Source organism: Hermetia illucens, chromosome 6 (assembly GCF_905115235.1).
Source record: "Hermetia illucens chromosome 6, iHerIll2.2.curated.20191125, whole genome shotgun sequence".
Taxonomy (NCBI): domain Eukaryota; kingdom Metazoa; phylum Arthropoda; class Insecta; order Diptera; family Stratiomyidae; genus Hermetia; species Hermetia illucens.
This window is the reverse complement of record NC_051854.1, coordinates 33,802,163-33,821,684: the sequence shown is the minus strand read 5'-3', so window position 1 is coordinate 33,821,684 and position 19,522 is coordinate 33,802,163. Positions and strand designations below refer to the sequence as shown.

Genomic DNA, 19,522 nt, shown 5'->3' with positions numbered 1-19,522 from the left:
TACCATTAGTCCGAGATATTCAAACCGCTCAGTTCTGGGTAGATGACTGCCATTGACAGTGATGGCGTATGTTTCATTGAGATTGGTGGTCACAAAATATGTATATAATAATATCAATTTTGCTGTAAGACGCCAGGAACTGCATAAAGCAGTGTGGGAGCGCCGAACGTTGGATGTTCCGTGTCACAGCGTCCATAACAAGAATAAAGAGGAGTGGTGAGAGGGCGTTTCCCTGATGAGTACCGACAGACACACGAATCGATTCTGATATGCCTACCACAATTCGGCCTTTACTTTAGGGATCGTGGCAGAGCAATTTAACCCAACATTCTTCTAATACTATTTTTTGCCGCAGAACATACCAGACGAGTTCGCGTGGGACACGGTCAAACACCTTTCCGGGGGGTCTGTTCTTTATGAACATATAATTACAGGATGATTTAGTTGACTGTCGGCTTCCTCAGTAATGTTGATAACCATTTTTCTGTAGCAACTAACAAAACGTACAATAATAGACCTCGAAAAATAACTTCTTCTTTTTCTTCAGCCTTTGTCCCGTTCACAAGCGTGGTCGGCTCGTCGTGATCGGCCATTTGACCCTATCAAATGCCTGTTCTGGATGCAATCGCGAGGCTCTTAAATCTCCATCCAGTGTATCAAGCCACCGTTGTTTCGGACGGTCTTTTGGTCGCTTGCGCGTGAATTACGTGACCATACCATCGAAGACGCTTCTCGCAGTTTTTCCACGATCGGTGCAACTCCATATCGATAGCGGATATCCTCATTTCGGATGTGATTAAAACGTGCCACTAGTCCAACGCAACATCTTCGTTATCAGTACCGCAAGACACCGTTTTTAAGGTTTTGTGTAAAACAAAACCTTATTAAAATCGATTCAATGTCTGTCTGTCTGTTTGTCTGTCTGTCTGTCTGTCTGTCACACGCATTTTTCTCCAAAACGGCTGAACCAATCCGAACGAAATTTGGTGGACAGATGAGAACTATGAAATCCCATGCATACAGCGAGTGGCATAAATTTAGGTGGAGTTTAAAGGGGGGCTCCCCATACATGCAAAGAGGGAATTCAAAAATTTTTTTCACCGGATATAGGTGTGTAGGGTATCAAATGAAAGGTCTCGATTTGTACTTTCCGAAACTGACATTAATTCTGGCATAAATTGCAAAGTGCGTGAGTAAGGAGTCAAAATGTACGCATTTGAAGTAAGACAGGACTCATTTTCGGAAACTACAAAACCCAAAAATCCGAAAAAAATCAGGGTGGTGCGCCTAGATGAAATCTAGGCCTCAAAATATGTCCCATTCCGATATCAGCTCAAATAAACTTACTAATAGTATATTACTACTTTTTAGAAATTTACTGAAAAACCCCCCTTAAATTCATCCTAGGACTTCCGGATTCTGTAGAAGGCAATATTTCGTGTATATGCGCTAAATTTCATAGAAATCAGGCAATTAACGCCAAAGTTATAGCAGTTCAAACTTAGCAACTTCGCGCGAGTTTACTGCTTCCAAAGCGATGCAAATCGGATGCTGACGTCATAATTACCCGGAATAATTGACATTCGCGTGGAATATTAGTCACATTTATGAAGAATCTATTTATCCGCAGCTCTTTTTAAGGTTTTGTGTAAAACACTTATGTGAAATCTAATCTTCGAGAGATGTCCCATTCCGGTATCTGCTCAAAAAATTTACTAATAGTATATAATCAACTTTTAGAAATAGACTAAAAAACTCCCCTTAAGTTCATCCTAAGTGTACTAAATTTTGCACCGACATAGAGGACATGCATACACATGCCAAGTTTCATGAAAATCCAACTATTAATGGGAAAGTTATAGCAGTTCAAACTTATCAATTTCGTGCTAATTAACAGCATTCTAAGTCATACAAATAAGATGCTGACGTCATAATTAACGAGAATAATTGAAATTCGAGTAAAATATTAAAATTCCTTTCAAGAAGAATCTAGTTCTCCCTAGCCCTTTTTAAGGTTTTGTGTAAACACAAAACCTTATTAAAATCGGTTTACCGTCTGTCTGTCTGTCTGTCTGTCTGTCTGTCTGTCCGTCTGTCTGTCTGTCTGTCTGTCTGTCCGTCACACGCATTTTTATCGGAAACGGTTACAGCGATTGACACCAAATTTGGTAAAAAGGTGGGAACTGTGAACGCTCACGCATACAGTGAGTTACATCGTAATACGTCGAATTTAAGGGGGGGTCCCCATACATGCAAAAGGGGGGTGTAATTTTTTTTTTCATCAAATATAGTCATGTGGGATATCAAATTAAAGGTCTCAGTTAGTACTTTTCGAAAACGGTCTTAGTTTTGACATTTGTTGGAAAGGTGGGGAGTGCGGGGGGCTGAAAGTGACCATTCCTTTACGGGGGCCATTCTCAGAAACTACGAAACTGAAAAATCTGAAAAAAATCAAGAGGCTGCCACTATATGGTGCCTGGGCTCCGAAATACCTTCCACACTGATATCTGTACAAATAAAGTTAATAATAGTATATTACTATAATTTTTAGTAATTCGCTGCAAAACCCCCCTTAAGTTCATGCTAGGACCACGGAATTTCGCAACAATATAGGATGTAACATAGAGCATGATGTTACCAAGTTTGGTAGAAATCGCACTATTGCTAACAAAGTTATAATACGTCAAAGTTGTCTCTTCTTTGCAAATTGAAGGCTATAAATGTCAATATCATCGGAAAGTGGATATTCTCACATAATATTGTATATGCATATATTACGTGCTACGTACTAAGAAATGCACAAAACCTTTCGTACCTGAAGCGTCCAGCTTCCGGTTTCCCGACTTGTTTATATTTGATGTTGGTTAAATTGTTGGCATTTGCTAATAATATTAAACTCATAATAATAATAAACAGGGGCGTATGAGGTTGACCATTATCAACACAGGGCTTTCCATCAAATGATTTATTTAAATCACTTTCTAGAAAATAGAGGGCAATTGAATTTTTAGCTATATTACATGGAGCTGTCGTGCACTCGTCGCTCCTCACATCTTTTTCTTTTTGTTCAGCCATCAGTTCACAAGCGGGGTCGGCCTGTGGTGATCGGTTTCGTCATTTTATTTTATCAAATGCCTGATCAGGATGTAATCTTGAGACCTTTAAATCCCCATCCAGCATATTAAACCACCATTGTTTTGGCCGTATTTTTGGTTGCTTACCATTGTCTTTGATGTTGTGACCAATACTGGTCGTTGAATTCTCGTTAGTGTGAATTACGTGACCACACCATCGAAAACGCCCCTCTTGCAGTTTTTCCACGATCGGTGCAAACCCGTTCGATCGCGGATATTCTCATTTCAGACCTAATCAAAACGTGTCACGCCACCAGTGCAATGCAACTTCTTCGTCCCCATTACCGCAAGACGCCGTTCATTGACCTTTATAGTCGGCCAATACTCAGAACTATGGAGAGCGGCAGACGGATGACATTGCAGTAAATTTTAGATTTGAGACGTGCGCTGATACGTCGATCACAAAGAACACCAGTTGGGGAATGCCACTTCATCCAGGTTGCGTTAATGTGTGAAATAATTTCATTACGCAGTTCTCCATTGGCAGATAGCATTGACTCGAGAGATTTAAATCGTTGAGTTCTGGCAATGGCAGTAACCTGCCCCTCGAGATATTTAAATCGCTGAGTTTTGGCAATGTCGGCAACCTGCCCTTCGAGATATTTAAATCGCTCAGTTCTGGCAATGGCAGTAACCTGCCCAGAACTGAACGATTTCAATATCTCGGGTCAATGCTATAAGCCAATGGAGATCTACGTTATGCTCCTCACATAGGGAAACACGAAACCTTTTATACCTGAAGCGTCAAGCTTCCGGTTTCCCGACTTGTTGTCTTTTATTGTCGACCAACACTCAGAACCATAGAGAGCGACAGGACGGACGACATTGCGGTAAATTATAGATTTGAGACGTTCATTGATACTTCCATCGCAAAGAACACCAATTGTGGTTCGCCACTTCATCTAAGTTGCGTTAATGCCTGAAGCAATTTCATAGCGCAGTTCTCCAATAGCTGATATCGTTGACCCGAGGTATTTAAATCACTTAGTTCTGGGCAGGTCACTTCCTTTGGCAGTGATTGAAAGAGGAGTGGTGAGAGGGTGCTTCCTTGATGAACACCAAAAAAACACGAAGCGAAGTTGATACACCCGGCACACTTCGAAGTTTACTTTTCGGATTGTGGTAGAGCAATTTAACTCAGCGCACGAGTTCTTCTGTCTGTGTTGTCGTAAAATATACCAGCTAAGTTCATGTTGCACACGGTCAAACAGTTCCTCTAGATCCGGAAATGCAATGTAAAGAGGGGCATGCTTCTCACGATGTTTCTCCATGAGTAACCGCGCAGCGTGTATTGCGTCAGTAGTTCCGCAGTTTTTGACAAATCCAGCTTGATTCACGGTTATTTCAACAATAACCCGAATACGGTTGTCAAGAATGCATTCAAAAATCTTCATGGTATGGGATAGTAACCGGATCGGATGGTAATTTCAACAGTCTGCTTGACTACCTTCCTTTTTTTATGTGGTACTTTCTTACCAGTCAGATGGCACCTTCTTGAATAACCCGATTAAAGAATTCACTGAGCCACAGTGTTGGGTTCCAGCTTTTCGCTTTCCAGAACTCAGATGCAATGTCGTCAGTTCCTGTGGCTTCCCCCGATTTCATTCGTTTTATTGCTTCCTCGACTACAGTTGCGCTGACAGGTGGAACTGCTCCAAATGTCGGCAATGATTGTGGAAGTGGAGGATGAGCAAAATTTTCAGTTGAAATCTGCTGGAAATATTCTCGCCATCTATCCGTCGCGGCTCGCCGGTTGGTAAACAAAGTACTGTTCATATATTCCTCGGAGACTTGGGTTCTTAGCAAAACAAAACTACAAACTCTTGGCCGCGTTCGGGAGAAGAATCCTCCCAAGGATTTTTGGCCACCTACATGAGGATGGACGATTTTGTAGCCTAGATGTTGGTATCCTAACTGGAAAGACCGAGGAACTTGCAAAAGCCTTTCGGAAAAGGCGCATTGTTATCTGCGCTGGGCAAGAAACCCGATGGTCTGGTGCCAAAAGCTGCGACATTGAACGCAAACGCGGTAAAATGGTTATAAACTTCTATATTTTGGTAACCCACACACTCAATATGGTGTTGACATTGCCATCTCAGAGGGTTTCCGTGATGGTCTGGTGCCAAAAGCTGCGACATTGAACGCAAACGCGGTAATAATGGCTATAAACTTCTATATTTTGGTAACCCACACACTCAATATGGTGTTGGCATTGCCATCTCGGAGGGTTTCCGTGATGCCATTAAAGAAGTCGAACGAATTGAGGATCTCACTATTATATCAGCTGATCGCACTATTCACTTCTTCACCGCGTACGCCCCACCGACAGACAGGTCGACCTGATGCCGAGAAAGATGCCTTCTGACAATTTCTCGATGAAAAGACTTGTCACGTGCCTGCTGACGACTATATTATCATTGCCGGCGATGCCATGGGGGAAGGGGGTTCGGAGTGCGCAATGAGGGTGCCGAGGTATAATCGATTTTGCGGACACCCATGACCCTATACTTATGAATACATGGTTCATCAAACGAGTGTCTCATCTTCCTACATTTTGCAGTGGGAACAGTAAAACGCAGATTGACTATATTCCCATAAGACGCCAACATTTTACCACTGTCACTGATTGCAAAGTCGTTCCCTATGAGACCATCGCACTTCAACATCGGCCGTTGATTGCCGTCTTGCGAATTAAGCCACCGATAAAACAGCGTGAGGAACGCACTGGCCCGCGACGCATTAAATGGTGGCGGGTTGGTGAGAAGAAAGAAGAAATGATCTCACTCATACGATTGCCGACCATTACGAATGTGGAAAAATCATGGAACCAAATGAAAGACACGATCCAGAAAGCGGCGTCTACAGCCCTCGGGGTCAAGAAACCGGGAGAGCGTTACATCAACCGTGATACTTGGCTTTGGAATGATGATGTTGAAATCAAGGTCCGTGAAAGGAAACGCCTCTATCACAAATTTCTCGACGATAAAACGCCTGCTAATTGGCAAATTTATAAGAATGCCAACCGGGAAGCAAAGAAAGCGGTCGCTGTCACCCGAGCGAACCATTACAACAATCTTTACGATAAATTGGACACTCGGGATGGCGAGAGAGATCTGTATCGACTTGCTAAAAGCGGTAACGAACGTACACAGGATATCGAACACATCTGTTGCGTTAATGACAAGAACGGTACTTTGCTTACCAACCGTCGAGCCGCAACGGATAGATAGCGAGAATGCTTCGAACAGATTTCAACTGAAGAATTGGCTAATCCTCCACTTCTATAATCGTTGCTGACATTTGGAGCAGTTGCACCTGTCAGCGCAACTGAAGTCGAGGAGGCAATAAAACGAATGAAATCGGAAATCGGAAAGCCACAGGACCTGACGACATCGCATGTGAGCTCTGGAAAGCGAAGAGCTGGGATCAAACACTGTGGCTCAGTGAATTCTTTAATCGGGTTATTCAGGAAGGAAGAACACCATCTGACTGGCAAGAGAGTACTACTGTTCCAATATGGAAAAAGAAAGGTAGTCTAGCAGAATGTTCAAATTACCGCCCGATCCGGTTACTTTCGCATACCATGAAGATTTTTAAACGCATTCTTGACAACCGTATTCGCGACATCGTTGAAATAACCGTGAATCAAACCGAGCAACTTGTCCAAAAATGGAATGATCGCATCATGCAACACAGTCTCAGATTGAATTTAAACAAAACTGATTTTTTGAGGACCGATCCCCATGAGGTAGGTACAATCACTGTCAGCGGCAGTCATCTGCCCAGAACTGAACGATTTAAATACCTCGGATCAACGCTATCAGCCAATGGAGAACTACGTTATGAAATTGCTTCACGCATTAACGCAACCTGGATGAAATGGCGTTCCACAACTGGTGTTCTTTTTGATCGACGTATCAACGAACGTCTCAAATCTAAAATTTACCGCAATGTTGTCCGTACTGTCGCTCTCTATGTTTCTGTGTGTTGGGCGACTATAAAAGACAATGAACGAATTTTTGCGGTAATGGAGACGAAGATGTTACGTTGGACTAGTGGCGTGACACGTTTTGATCACATCCGAAATGAAGATATCCGCGATCGATATGGGGTTGCACCGATCGTGGAAAAATTGTGAGAGAGGCGTCTTCGATGGTATGGTCACGCAATTCGTGCTAACGAGAATTCACTTGCCAAGATTGGTCTGAACCTCGAAGTCGATGGTAAACAACCAAAAGACCTGCCAAAACAACGGTGGCTTGATACGCTCGATGGGGATTTAAAAACCCCGAGATTGCATACAGGTCAGGCATCCGATGGAGCCAAATGGCGAAACCGATTACGACGAGCCGACCCCTCTTGTGAACGGGACAAAGGCTAAAGAAAAAGAAGATAATGACGAAATCTATGACCAGAGACGAGATTTGGTAAGAATATGTGGTGTGTGAGCCCTTTTGCATTGAACGAGTGGTGTCATTTTGAGAAACACCGTGAGAAACATCGCCCTCTTTATATTGTATTTCTGGATCTGCGGAAGGCGTTTGATCGTGTGCCACACGAACTCATTTGACATGCTCTGCGGCAACACCCAGTGCCAGAAGAACTAGCGCCCTGCTATACCATGACTCGTTGTAGTGAAGTAAATTTCGAAGTGTGGCGGGTATATCAAAACCGCTTCGTATCTCTGTCATAAAAAAAATTCATAAAATAAGTGCTCTCTCACCACTTCTCTTTGTTCCCAATGGCGTAACACGCCTTGATCACATCCGAAGTGAGGACATCCGCCATGGTTATGAAGCTACATAGGCCGTCGAAAAATTACGAGAGAAACATCGCCATCTTGCGTACATAGCATGCCAGATAAAGGAGGAAGTTTTGAGACAACGTACTTCGTACTATCCCCAGTAAAAAAACAAATTGCGTAAGGAATAGAATGGAATGGAAGGAATTGAATGGTGAAAGAAGAAATGATTTCAGTTACACGATTACCAACCATTACGAATGTAGAAGAATCGTGGAACTAAGGTAAAGAAAAGATTCACAAGACGGCCTATGCAGCAAACGGGGTCACCAAGCCAGGGAAGCGGTTCATCAACCGAGATACCTCACTTTGGAATGACGATATTAAAATAAAGTTCCGTGAAAAAAAATGTCTCTACCACAAGTTTCTCAACGAAAAACACTGGCCAAGTGGCAAATCTACAAGAATGCCAACCAGGAAGCAAAGAACGTGATTGCTGTCACCTGAGCGGGATGGCGAGAGTTCTGTATCGACTTGTCAAAAACCGACACGAACGCACACAAAATATCGAACACTCCTATTGCATTAATGACAAGAACATTACTTTGCTTACCGACCGACGAGCCGCGACGGATAGATGATAAAATATTGCGGCCACATTCCACAAGCATTGCCGATCTGTCAACGCCACTGAAGACGAGTAAGCAATAAAAGAAAATTGCGGAAAACAAGAGGACCTGACGGCATCGCATCTGAGTGCTGGAATGCGAAGCGCTGTGGCTCAATGAATTCTTCAATCGGATTATTCAGAAAGATAGAACAGCATCTAACGGGCAACAAAGCACTACAGTTCCAATAAGCAAAAAGAAAGGTAGTCCAACAGAATGTTTAAATTACCGTCCGTTCCTGTTGCTATCCCATACCGTGAAAGTTTTTGAACGCATTCTTGACAATCGTATTGGCGAAATCGTTGAAATAACCGTGAATCCACCTGGATTTGTCAATAATTGCGGAACTACTGCGTGATTTTTCATGGACAAACACCGTGAGAAACATCGCCCCCTTTACAATGCATTTTTGGCTCTGGAGGAAGGGACATGTACTTCATGGTGACGACAAGTCACTAGCTATAAGATTGGTCTGAACACCGAAGCCGATGGGAAACAAGCAAAAGGCCGGCCGAAGCAGCGATTGTTTAATACGCTCGATGGTGATTTGAGAGCCTCTCGACTCCATCCAGGTTAAGCATTTTACCGCACAAAATGACGTAACCGATCGATAAAAGCCGACCCCGCTACTAAACAGGAGAAGTCTGAAAAAAAAAGATTACAGTTGAAGATCAATAATTTTGCATCAAGATGTTTTAATAATAAAAACATTTTATCATCATGAACGGCGCAACAACCGGTATCCGATTTAGGCCTGCCTTAATAAGGAACTCCAGACATCCCGGTTTTGCGCCGAGGTCCACCAATTCGATATCCCTAAAAGCTGTTTGGCGTCCTGACCTACGCCATCGCTCCATCTTAGGCAGGGTCTGCCTCGTCTTCTTTTTCTACCATAGATATTGCCCTTATAGACTTTCCGGGTGGGATCATTCTCATCCATACGGATTAAGTGACGCGCCCACCGTAACCTATTGAGTCGGATTTTATCCACAATCGGACGGTCATGGTATCGCTCATAGATTTCGTCGTTATGTAGACTACGGAATCGTCCATCCTCAAAAATTCTTCGGAGGATTCTTCTCTTGAACGCGGCCAAGTTCGCAATTCTTCTTGCTAAGAACCCAAGTCTGCGAGCAATACATGAGGACTGGCAAGATCATTGTCTTGTACAGTAAGAGCTTTGACCCTATGGTGAGACGTTTCGAGCGGAACAGTTTTTGTAAGCTGAAATAGGCTCTGTTGGCTGACAACAACCGTGCGCGGATTTCATCATCGTAGCTGTTATCGGTTGTGATTTTCGACCCTAGATGGGAGAAATTATCAACGGTCTCAAAGTTGTAGTCTCCTATTCTTACATTTTATAATATTTTTTACTGTTATCTTTCGCAAATAAAATATAAAATCATCGTTTTCTGTGTATTCTAAGAGATGCTTGAGTAAGAAACGCTGATAATCTTTTAGATTTTTCCAAATTTTGACTCTTGTAATATATTGGTAGGATTTTGAGGACGATGTTTTTAATGCTCTTGGACACACATCTTTACCAATCGCCATTAGTGGAATTTTAGCCCTGTGGGTTGGAGCTTAAGAATACACCCGAAGTCTTCCCCGTTCGGCCTAAGGGGCGACTGAAAGGGATAGAAATTTGTGGGCCAGCGTCCTGCAAATTTTGAAACTTTATTGCTACCGAAACATCAACAGCGCTTCAGATAGGGGCTGACCTCGTAGTTACGACCTTTGGCTAGCGAAAACGGACCGTGATTGGTTTCCGGAATGTGCGCACGGCCCTTGATAGCGGTAGCGAGGGTCTTCCGAATGCTCGCTTTTTCCAACTCGAGCGAGAATTCCGACCATATAAGCTGGACATTCTGGGCCTAAGCGAAGTAAGATGGGGGGACTCTGGAGAATACTCCTCTCCCATCCATGCCACACTAACGGAGATGTGATTTTGTACTCTGGAAAGCCAAATGGTAGCAGACGCGAATTCAGTGTCGGGTTGTTCCTGACGGCTACTGCAAGGTATGTGTGGTGGAGGAGGGTGCTTTTTACCAGCAATTAAATGCATTTCAGGACAGGCTTCCTGAAGGTGGTATTGCAATCGTGATGGGTGATCTGAATGCCAAAATGGGATCTGAGAACAACTTTTTCGGGCATGTGATGGGGAACCACGGTCTTGACGACCTTAACGATAGGTGGGAGATTTATAGATTTCTGCAGTTTTTACCTCCACGTCATTGGTGACACGTTGTTCCCGTACAGAGCCTGCCATAAGGTCAGTTGGAGATCAACTAACCGACACCACACGAGCAATCAAGTGGATTTATGAAAGAAGGGGTTGAAAGCGCGCGATTGATGGCAAGCGTGACTGATACCGAGCGAAATACCGCAGTTCAACGTAATATGCACCGAAACAAACGGGAATTTGCTGTTGCGCTGATCAGGAGAGTGGAAGATGACGCAAAATGGAGTAATTTGAGAAGTGCATATCGCGTCACAAAAGAGCTTGCATGTGGTCCTGTGAAGGAAATTGAAGGCCAACGATGACCAACTGAACGACGAACTGAAGAGGTACAAAGAACACTTCACCTTGGTTCTTAACGGTATCACATTCGGTGAAGGTTCGCCTCTTTAATAACCGTGAAATGTGGGCGCGGACTTGTTCCTCCAAGTAGAAGAGAAATTATTTCGGCTTTCAATGCACCCAAAGAGAGTAAAGCCTCTGGGCTTGACAGTCTATCCGCAGACTGGAGATCTGTTACTTCCACCCATGCAAGAATCCTGGGAATCAGGTACTTTTCCCAGACAGTGGAAGGTGGGGTATGATTCCAAAGAAAAGGACCTGTTTTGAGTGTGGCAATTGGAGGGGTATCTGCGTGCTCCCTGTCGTCGCGAAAATAATAGCTGAAATAATGCAGGAACGCTCCGGATCCTCCCGCATTGACCACATCAACACCCTATGGATAATTTTGGAACAGCACCCGGGGTTTTCACCTATTTCGAGAAAGCTTTTGACAGCGTAAATAGGGCAATCTTACTCTACCCTGGAGGGGCATTGCAAGAAAGCTAATAGCTATTATTAGAGTAAAATATGATGGCGTCACGTATTGCATTAAGGTAAAATCTTAGAGGATTTTCAAGTAAAAGGTGGAGTTCGCCAGAATGCACCTTGTCACTGATATTATTTCTTCTTACCCGGAGGGTGTGGAGGAATTAAGGGGGTCATCCCGTGTGAAGGCCGTTTTTTTTGGCTTTTTTAGAAATTTTTGTAAAGAACTGGATAAAGATACAAATACGAATTTTTCACCATAGATTTATTAATGTCTTGAGCGTGTATAGTAATTTTTCCAGCCTGATCGCATTGTCGGTTATTGAAATACAGGGCAATTTATGCACCCATCTCCATAAAAAAAGGTGTTTTTCTGCTGCCACCTTAGAAGGCGCTGTGATCATCTTAAAGGAAAAAAGTAAACAGCATTTTAACGTACAGACTTAACTACAATCCGCAAACTAGGATTTTTGGCGCCATGCTAAACTTTTTTTTGCGAATTATAAAATAAGAAACTACTGAATGAATCGCAATTATTCTAGTTTGCGCGTCGTAGAAATATGTTCTGAATAAGTCGTGAAAATTTCAAAGAATTTGGTTTGATAGATTTTGGGCTATGGTGGCAGCCGATTTTCAACATGCGGTTTCGAGAGATAAAGATAAAAAAAAGTAGAATGCGATTTTTAGCCATAAAACCTTAACTGACCATTAATCTGCTATACCTTATCCATAAACCTTAGGTTTCTTGAAGAAACACATGTTCAGCCTTGGCTTCAATTCTTATCCTTTTAGCGAAGTCATTCGAACGTTATTCGGACCGATAAATACGAGTTTTATTACGTCGATCGACATAAATGTGGCATGTGGCTTATCACAAATCCAAATATTAAAAAATCTCCTCCTTAAACACCTCGACTACGCTGATGATACCTGTTTGTTCGCTTGTCTTGGTCAAATGGCTCTGGATTTGAAAAAAAAAAACAGGCGGGTAGAGCTGTTCCGAAGATAAAGACCTACAAAACCAAGGTTCTCAGTTTGAGGGGTCATCGTACTCGCCCTATCTGCATTAATGGGCAGAGCATCAAATGTGTTGATCAATTTATATATCTAGGAAGCGAGGTTTCTACCGACGGGAGCCCGAGCTGGATGTCGGTCTCGCGCTAGATCTGTTGTTGCTACAATGTATAAAATTTGGAAATGCAATTATCTTAAGGCCAAGATCAAGTAGAAACTGCCAGTGTTTTTTCTTTGCTCCTATATGGGTGCAGCACATGGAAAGTGACCCCCACTGTCACTCAAAGGCTCCAGGCATTGCTGGACACCTGTCTGCATCATCTCATCGGGACACGCTATCCTGACACAAACGAAGGACTTGGTTGACACACATGCTTAGTACCCGTACACGTTGTGGTAGTCGATAGGTCAGACTTTACGGAGGGATGACAATTGCATTGCTGGCTATGCCATGCTGTGGAAGCCTCTTTCCCAAGATGGCCGACGAGTGGGTGGGTGGGCATTTATTTATGTTTACCCAATCGTCGGCCATCTTGGGAAAGAGGATTCCACAGCATGGACAAGGATGGAGTTGAAGCGCATTTCGGGTAACTGCAAACGATGGCGCGTAGGTGTGGGTGACGCATCATAGCTTACTAAGTGGTAAATGGTAACCATATATTAGTGGAATTTTGTACTTAACAGATACATTAGAATATGTCATAATGATTCATTTCTTCTTAATTCGCTTATGTATGCATAGGATTTAATGGAGGCTGTTCATAATTCCGGCCACTTTCGTTCATTGTTTGCAAGTATTTCTCCTAATGGTTAAGCTATCTAAAATTAGCAATGAACTAATCCACTTTTAGGAATAATCTCTCTGTTCCGATTTTGACTTCTGCTGCGAAATTGGGCTTGGAACTGGCACCACTTTCGTTCTTTGCTAGTTAAACCACATAGATAATATTTCGTTAATCTATTCAAATTCACTTGACTTCAGTTTGTTTCATCATATGTCAACCATTGTACGAACGTGACATTCCAAAAATTGAAGTATAAAATCTTAACATGGGGAGCTCCTTTTAGGTCGACAATAATCACGGATTCCCCGATGATAATGTCTGATCAGCTCGGTTAATCCGGAACTGGACTAGATCCGACAAGAGTAATCAAAGTTCTACTGTATGAACATGGCTTTGGGAAAGAAATAAACCCGGGCATCTCTGCATCGGTAGATCGAGTTTTCGTTGAAAATGTTTTCCTCCTTGCTATTTTCAGCGTGTTTGAAAAGGTCGACTTGTGTACCCTCAGATACCGCATCCAAACATCAATTGTCTAGAGTGTAGTTCTTCTAATTTTTGTAGAATTTATTACGTGGGGCTTTAACTGTTATATTCAACGCTTATGGAAAATGCTAGCTGAGCAGTAGAGCCCAGACAACTTTACTGCAAAGAAAATGCTGACTCAACAGTAGTGCACCGAGTGCTTCCCTGCAGCAACTTTTACTTTTCCCAGCCACTGATTCCGTGCGTCGCTATCTGTCGGGCTAACCAGCCACACTTGAGCATTGGAGCCGATGATTGGTTGAGATGTGGGTAAATTACTAAGCAGATTCAGCGCTCTCGTGAGAACGGAATTGCATTATGCACTAGGTAGCGCCTGAATAATAGCGAAGTTTGGGAGGCTCGATTCAGCTCAGCTGAATCTGGGAGACTAGTTGATGTTACTTTTTACGTGCACTTTCGATTTCGTTGAATATTGCGGCTGAGGCGCGGGCGCTATTTCGCCAGGTAACAGTTTCCTCTTAATTCTCACGTTGAAAGGTGCACTGTCTGTGGCCATGTTCCCTCGGAAGCCACCGCGATCGTGAATGCGGCGTAAGAAAAATTCATAATTGGCGTTTTTTGGTAAATGCTAGCAGCTTTCAACGAAGTGTTATCAGTGCTTAACGGTTGAAATTAATTAACCCCATGTTTTCTCGTGGTGGCAGCCCTCATCTTTAATTAACGGTGTCTCCTATCCGTTTTCGTTTTCTGTAGGACAGCGCAATTGTGACGTGTTTATATGAAAGTCGTTTGAGTTGAATAATTTGAATTTTTGCGGAATATGTTGGGTGTCAATGCACCAAATCATCTCCGCTGCCTTCTGAGGTGACACTTCTTGTGAATTTCTCCTAAGCTTCGCTTGACCGATTCCACTCCCTCCTTTTGTGACCGCAGTATATTTCTAATCCTGGAATGTCGCGTGTTAAAGTGAATAAGTTCCAAATTCTCCGATATTTTCATGTTTAATTAATTTGCTACAGTGTGATAAGCTAATATGATTTTATGAGTAATGTAATGAAAGTGGGAAAATAATCATCAATCGAGATACTAAAAGGATAACCGTAAGCGGATACCTGAATGTTTGAGTATGCGGAAAACTCATTCCTATCGAAAGGCTGCTTTGGTATCTCCAAAGAAAGCCACTCAGCAGTAAGGTGAGTGCTATACTGTAGTTCAGTACATATGGACATGTTTTTTGTAAATTTGCGAATTCAAAATTAGATATGAACGGTTGGTTGCTCAATCCATGTTCATCAATATAATCCAGAAATGCATAAATCATTAATTTTCCTTTTGTTAGAGTGAAGCATATTGTTTTTTTTCTGTAAATGGAAGTAGTTGCCTAAATTGTTGATGATATACCATCAGAATTTATACTTAGCCTTGTTTCCAGCTCTCCCTGCGAATTAAATTAACAGAATTAGTTACTATTTTGATCATCTAGAGTGATTTTTTTATCATAAACTTTCATAAGGATGTTGGATCCCCGCAATGGTGCGCCGTCGAAATACCTCCCCATCGTCAGGGAACCGTTTATCACATTATTTCGGGCTAGCTCCCGAGGGGGAGGTCAAACGGCACCTGGATCTTCCTCTGAAAACGGTTCGGGAACAATAAAATCATGGCAATCCCCACCTTTGCCATTCCCGTCTTCCAATGTTTGTTCGGTGCCATACAATTTAGAAATGCTGATTTAAAATCTGTCAATATATGGGTGAGGGTAGTTCTTGCAAACAACAATATGCACAACAGAGCTAAAGGATTACTATCCCACGTTATCAGTGAGGAAGGGGATACTTGATTTAAAAACATTGCATTACAATCAAGTGCATTCTCTTCATGATTTTTTCTTTGAAAAACAATCATCTAGCCAATTACGTCAGGCTACCGCCATGACAGATAATAAATTGGCTCCTTTCAAGTTGAGAGAATAGGATCCCATGCTGAATGTCCAACTGAAGACATGCGACATGTGGGAAGTAAAATATATCCACGGAGGTCACATAAAAAATTTGTTGTTGCCTGTAATTGACAACGAAATAAATGATTGACTAACGGTATACTATTTTAGGAAACCGAAGCATTCCTCATGTCAATTCAGGATAGTTCGCTACTAACAAAAGATTATAAACGGTACATTCATGACTCCTCAATTACCAACTTCAGTTGTAGGATACATGAAGATGCAAAAAAAGGTCATTCTTGCCTGTCTGACTGGGGCCCTGTCTGACAATAGTCTGGCCTAGTGGGCTCTATTCTAGATTTGTACTCTTTTTCCATTTAAAAACTATACCTATATCCCTATAGTAGAAAAGCATCGCGTCACTGCTTGAAGTGCTTGCGACAATCGGGGATTTAGCAATATATTTTCGCATGGTCGCACACATCTTGAAACGAATCATCGCTTTGATACGGGTCTGTGGATTCTGCCTTTTACCCATCCTTAGTTTGGTCGCTCCTCGATCCGGTTGGCGGGAAGAGAGTTGGTGCGCTTTTTAAAGTTTCGTTGAAAACAAAACCTTATTTAATCGGTCTGTCTATCTGCCACACGCACTTTTCTCAGAAACGGCTACACTAATAGACGCCAAATTTGGTAGGAAGATGGGAGCTGCGAACGCTCACGCATGTAGTTATATCGTTCTATGTGCAACTTAAGGAGTCCTCATTTATGCAACATATAAAATCTGTTAAAATAAAGTTAAGAATAGTAAATTAATATATTTTTAGAATTTACTGCGAACCACTTTTAGTTCATCCTGGAACCCTTAAATTTTGAATTACATAAGATGGAACAGCCTACTGGAGAGTTTTGTAGAAATACTACTATTATTGACAAAGTTACAGTGGGTCAAAGTTGACTCTTTCGTCAAATTGGTACACCCTAAGAGATAGAAGGCCAGTACCACATCGAGTTGAATATCGGGGACGTTCTTTGTACATACACTAGCTATGTATAAATGAAACCATCGTGTACTCGAATATTATTATATGAAACCTCAAAAAATTTTTTCATATATCAAGCGCCGAACTTCCGGTTTCCGTATTGTTTAACTATATAACAAATATGGATTAGGTCTATTGGAAAGTTCTGTCTGTTTTTATGAGGTCGGCGGATCTCGTTCTGTGAAATTATTATATTTTATAATATTTGAGTTTTTGAGTAGCTTCAGCGATATGAGTTAGAAGTGACTTTAGCAGCTTGGTCAGTGGTGGGCAGTTGACCTTGCCAGTGAAACACCACATACCAGGTATTTTTATGCGGGTAGTGTACAACAAGATGGACATGTGTGTACATTAAAATGCGTAAAAATGCGTTAGGTCAGTTCGGATGCATTGATATACATGTATGCATCAGTATGGCGTAATGGAAAACATTTGTTTATTTAGGATAAGGACAACTTTTATGTCTTTGATATGTACATATGTATATATTTAGTAATTAGTGACGGATATTTTGCATTCTTAGCTATAAAGGAATGGAAAAATGTGCATGGAGGTTTTTCCATATAAGATGAACACAAAACCTTGTTACCCGAAACGTCAGACTTCCGATGTTCCGCCGTGTTTGTATCTATTGTAGGTTAACTTCACATTTGCTAATAATATTGAACTCATATTGTCAAGCGTATGGCGTTGATTATTATCAATACAGTGCTTTCCAGATAAAATTATTTGTGTAAATGGGTTCCGTTGAGTTCATCCTAGAATCATTAAGCAGCAGTAATATATTCTATAATATAGAGCAGTTTGGTAGGGATCGTACTATTACTAACAAAGTTATAATAAAACAAAGTTGTCCTTTTTGTTCAAATTTATTTTGATCTAAGACTGAATGTCAGTATGACATTAATCTGGCATAATAAATGTCTGAGCATTATGTGCTAGGTCCAAATAGGACAAATGTACACTGAAATATTCCTACATAGGAAATTGTGGTTTCTCGACTTGTTTATATCGGATTAACGGTAAAAACAAAACCTTATTAAAATCGGTTTACTATCTGTCTGTCGGTCATACCCATTTTTCTCCGGGACGACTATAGCGATTGACACCAAATTTGGTGGAAAGGTGGAAACTGTGAACGTTCACGCATACCGTGAGTTACATCATTATACGTCGAATGTAAGGGGAGGGGGGGGGGGTCCCATACATACAAAAGGGGGGTATACATTTTTTTTTCACCGAATATAGTCTTGTGGGGTATCGAGGAGGTCGAAAGTGACCATTTTATTAACGGACCCATTCCGGAAAATCAGAAAAATATCAAGAGGCTGACACTATATCGCGCCTGGGCTAATACATGTCAAGGTGGGATGCAATTTTTTTTACAGAATATGAGGGTGCGGGGTATCAAATGAAATTTCTCGATTAGTACTTTCCAAAACTGGTCTTGTTTTTAAGGTTTTGTGTGAAACAAAACTAAGCCGATTGTCACGAAATTTGGTGGGAACATGTGACCTGCGTCCATTTACATGCAGCGAATCGCATCATTATGCGTTGGGATTAAGAGTGTACAATTTTTTTTCACAAAATATAGTGATGCGTATGAAATGAAATTGCTCCATCGGTACTAATATTATTTCTGAAAGCAATAGAGAGAGAGTAAGGACTCAAAATGTGTGCCCCAAAAAGTGAAACTGGTCTCGTTCCCTGGGATCCAAAATGCCCTCCATACCGATATCTATTCAAATAAAGTTAATAATAATATGTTATTATAATTTTCAGTAATTGACTGCAAAACTCCCCTTAAGTTCATCCTAGAATCACGATGTAGCCTACAGCATAGAACATGATCCTACTAAATTTGGTGAAAACCACACTATTACTAACAAATTTATAATATGTCAAAGTTCTGTGTAAATTCAAGACTTTGAATGTCAATATCACGTGAAAGTGGATATTCTCACATAATATATGCATATATTACGTGCTAGGTTCTAATGGGACAAATGCACACTAAAATGCTTTTATAAAAGAAACACACAAAACTTTTGATACATGAAGCGTCCAGCTCCCGGTTTCCCGTCTTATTATTCTTTGGTTTATGTTTTGGCGCATGAACTTTTTGGAAAATATTTGATTGATCTAAGGTACCTACTCAAGGGTAGTGAAACGAATAAAAGTTTTAAGTACAACAATTCTGTATTATAAATATTATATATAGACTTCATTGGGTAAGTGTAAATATTATATTTTACAAGTATATCATAAAAAAACATTAGTTTCCTTTTTAACGCAAGTAAACAAAGTATTGTTTTTTAATCATGTATAGTAAAAATGTTTTTTTCTGTTGGGAAACTCCAAACTCTTCGAAACGTTCAGTGTGAACTGCAACTCAATGAACATTCCACGTCGGCAAGATTCATTCGCACACTGCATTTCACACCGCTCATTCATCTCGCACACACACACGTCCACACCCTTTGATTTTTGCCAAAAAACCGACACTCCATCGGATCCAAGCAATGTCACACGTTTGCATTATGACTGTTTGTTGATGTTGAGGACGCCAAACTCATACATGCAAAAGGGGGATGTAAAATTTCTTTTCGTCCGATATAGTCATGTTGGGTATCAAATGGCAGGTCTCGATTAGTACTTTCCAACACTAG

General features: G+C 41.5%; 1 protein-coding gene across 1 annotated transcript in view; it reads left to right on the top strand.

The window, feature by feature from the left end:
* Positions 1–14,405: 14,405 nt before the first annotated feature.
* LOC119659720 overlaps positions 14,406–19,522 on the top strand; it is a 368,046-nt gene continuing 362,929 nt past the window's right edge. Inside the window, exon 1 of the mRNA XM_038067975.1 lies at positions 14,406–15,064. The gene's annotated coding sequence lies outside the window, so the exon portion shown is untranslated. The remainder of the gene's footprint in view (positions 15,065–19,522) is intronic.